Source organism: Pinus tabuliformis, chromosome 3_1 (genome assembly GCF_031772625.1).
Source record: "Pinus tabuliformis cultivar Carrire ecotype Pingquan chromosome 3_1, CPIR1, whole genome shotgun sequence".
Taxonomy (NCBI): domain Eukaryota; kingdom Viridiplantae; phylum Streptophyta; class Pinopsida; order Pinales; family Pinaceae; genus Pinus; species Pinus tabuliformis.
The window spans coordinates 214,122,378-214,126,269 of record NC_142301.1 but is presented as its reverse complement, the minus strand read 5'-3'; the positions used below and the strand labels follow the sequence as shown (position 1 = coordinate 214,126,269).

The 3,892-nt window shown below is 32.0% G+C and overlaps 1 pseudogene; it reads left to right on the top strand.

The window, feature by feature from the left end:
• The first annotated feature begins 1,524 nt into the window (after positions 1-1,524).
• On the top strand, positions 1,525-3,601 carry LOC149186554 (putative methyltransferase PMT6 pseudogene; annotated as a pseudogene).
• The last annotated feature ends 291 nt before the right edge of the window (positions 3,602-3,892 follow it).

Sequence of the window (3,892 nt, the reverse complement as noted above, 5' to 3'; positions counted from 1 at the left end):
AATAAAATTGTGCTATACATGCCAGTATAGGGTAGGTGTGTAAGTGTAATGTAAGTATGTAAACAATTTTAAATGTCGGCTCAAGTAAAAAATAATAAAAAGTTAAAAGTGATATCGGATGAGTGTAAACATTTAGATGTTGGTTCAATTAATAATAATTATTATTATTCAACACCAAATTTGTGTATGAGACCCCTTTGTTTTGAGTAAGTGTGTAAGTGTAAAGTAATAAACAAAAAATTAAAAGTAACATGAATGAGTATAAACATTTAAATGTTGGCCCAATTAACAATGAAAAGTTAAAAGTAAAAAACAAAAATTTAAAAGTAATAAATAAAAAGTTTAAATTAATATATACCCCACTATAGGTGATGGGTGTAAACCTTTGAGTCAATTTGTTATATTTTAATTTTGTTATTAATTTGTGAATAATCCTTTTTACAATACCATTGGCCAATATTATGGCTTATCAATACCACATGCCCAGAACCCATAACTTTCACAGTCAAAATATTTTATAACAATATGACAAAATTCTTAATCATGGATATTCACCTCACTTTATGATGGATATTATTAACTTGTGAATATGCATTGTTACAATAACATAGCTTACCAACACCACATGCCCAAAAAACATAACTTATTTCACAATCAAAATATTTTGTAACAATATGATAAGATTCTTAACTAATGATATTCATCACCACTTTGCCATTTATTTCATAATTCAAATGTTATACCTTTATTATATAACTTAATATTTACATACCTTTGATTCTTTATCTTACTGATTTTGATTTTTCCTTTATAGGTTGTCAAGTTGCTTTAGCTGCAATGTTCGTTGGAGTTTTTTTTCCATAATTTTCGTTTTCCTTGGTCGCAATCTACCAATTCATCGGCAGAATTCTATTACAGCTGTAGATTGTTGACAATTTTGTAGCTGCATTATTTTCGAAAGAGAAAAGAGGAATAAAAATAAAATGGGACTAGAATAGGGAAAATAAAATCTAGGCTACCAAGAACTCTTGGCTTTCAACCTGAATTTTTTGTATAAACATGGAAACAATGTTGGTTTTCATGTGTGTGTGTGTGTGTGGATATATATATATATATATATATATATATATATATATATATATATATATATATATATATATATATATATATATATATATATTCTTAATACATTTTATTTTTATTTTGAGAAAGAAAGTAGAAGACTAATTTGGAGAGGAAGAATAATCTTCCTTAACCAACTTCAAATGAAAATTATCTTACAACTTTCTAATAAATTCCTCGATTGTTAATGGTTTATGATATATTCGTAATGTATGACCATTTATTTTCAACTTTGCAAGTTTGAAGGCCATTTGACTTGTTTTGAAGGGATTTCACTAATTCAGTTTCCCTCAACTGAATTTGTCGGATATATTTGTGTGTGATATGGTGAAAAACACTGAAAAGATGGGTGTATACATGGCTAGCTGACATGTTTCATCTTGTTAAAGTTTTCATCTAAATATGGGCTTTTCACTTTCCTCCATGTTCGATGTACAATCAAGGAAGACGGTCATGCTGGATTTCACATTGATGATAGTTACTTTTTTTGTTGGAACATTATTTGGCACCAAGCACGTGATCTATATGCAAGCACCATTGATCTCAACTGGAAAGCAGTGGTTAAGCAATAAGGTGTTTCTCAATTTAAAGCTAATGTTAATAAGATGCCTATAGAAGGAACAAATGTTTCGTCATTGAATTATACTGAGTATGTTCCTTGTCATGATTTAAAGTATATCAACACTTTGAAAATTTTGAATTATTCTCAAAGAGTGAATTTCTAAAGAAATTTGTCCTCTCCACTTGAGGAACAACCTTTCTGTTTAATACCTCCTCCAAAAGAATACAAGATCCCAATAAAATCTCCAATCATTAAATATTATGTGTGGTGAAGCAATATGAACCACTCAAATCTAGCAGAAAGCCAAAGGTGGGAAAAATTGGGTGCATAAGCAAGCTAAACTATGGTGGTTCCCAGGTGGTGGTACTCATTTCAAGCATGGAGCTTCAGAGTAAATCCAAACATTGGGAAACATGATAACTAATGGAATAGGGGATTTACGATCCACATGAGTGGTGCAAGTTCTTGATGTTGGCCATGGTTTTGCAAGTTTTCCAGCTTATCTACTTCCACTAGGTATATAGACAATGCCATTTTCTCCAAAGCATGGGCACGAAAATCAGATTCAATTTGCTCTTGAACAAGGAATTGGTGCCATGATTACAGTTCTTGTTACAACACAACTAACTTATCTAAGCAATTCATTTGAAATGGTCCATTATTCACATTGTCGTGTCGATTGGCATGAAAATGATGGTGTTCTTCTAAAAGAAGTGGATCACCTTTTGAGAGCTAGTGGTTACTTTGTTTATTTCGCACCTCCTACTTACGGGAAGGATAAAGATTATCTCCATCAATAGGAGAAGTTGATGTCTGATAACTTGAACGTGTGGGAATATTATTTCTTGTCAAGTTCAAATAGCAATTTGGTTCAAGCCAAGAGATAAGGCATGCCAACTAGAGAAAGAAAAATACAAAATCCTAGTTTTATGTGATCAGGAACCTGATCCAAAACAATCATGGAAGAAACCATTAAGGAATTGTCTAAATTTAAGTCCAAAAGCAGAGTACATTCAACAACTTCCTCCATTGTCGAAGTGTTTATCAATCTTCCCTAAATGACATGAGAAAATAGGGATCATTACTGAAAATTTTAGTATAGACACATAATTTTGATAAAGGGAAGTCAATGAATATTGGAAACTTATGAATGTTAGTAAATATGATATTCGAAATGTAATGGATATTATCTCTTTCTATGGCAGATTTAGTACTGGTTTAAGCACAAAACTAGTTTGGGTGTTGAATATAATTCCTCCAAACTCTTGGAATACTTTACTTGATATCGATGTTAGAGGCTTGATTGGATCTTTTCATGATTGGCATGGATCACATTCTTTGGCCAATGGGATTTTTCATCATCCGATGTGACTTAACCATAATCTCAAAAGTGGCAGATATTGCACCCAAATTTCTCTGCGATGCAAAAGTATATAATTTGGAAGGTGTTGGAAGCCGAGGAGAGCAATGCTAATTTTCCAAAAGGTGTTGTAATCTGTCCTTCAGTAAGGTATTAATGCCAACGGTGATAGAACTTGTCCGCGGGATATTAATGCCAACACATATATTAATCACGTTTTCAAATAAATATGGACCGTAAAAAACTATTTTTTTTTAAATTTAAAAGCACATTATGAATGAAGGTTACATAAAATTTTTAAAATTCCAACCTGCATAACATTAATTACAAAGTCCAATAATGGAATGTTTCAAAACAAATCAAAGTTTTCGATGTCAAAAGAAAAAGTTTTCAATTAGAAAAAGTCTTCTCAGTCTTCAAACTTTTTTCCATCTGTGTAACTGTATGCTTGGAAATTCTCTCGAAATCTTCTTGAAATCTGTCAGCAAAACTGGATCACTGATTCTGCTCCTAGAAAATTGCGAGTTGTCTTTCAAAAAGGCACCCTTTTCCTTTGAATTTGGCACTGACGTACTCCAGAATTGCCACATATTAAAGTTGTCTACTGGACATTTGGGATTGATCGTTCCTAATTGTTGATCTCTCCTGAAAGGCTGGGTGTGATCTTCTTGGATTTAGGATGATCCTCATAGCTGTCATCTACCATTTGTTCTGGGGGTGTCCAAAATATGTTAAAAACGAAATTTTGTACTTTGAAAATGTTGATTCGATCCCCCTTTTATTGAGACTCTGCCATTCATTAATTTATATGGTCCCAAGTAATGATCCAACTATATCCTTCTCGGGAA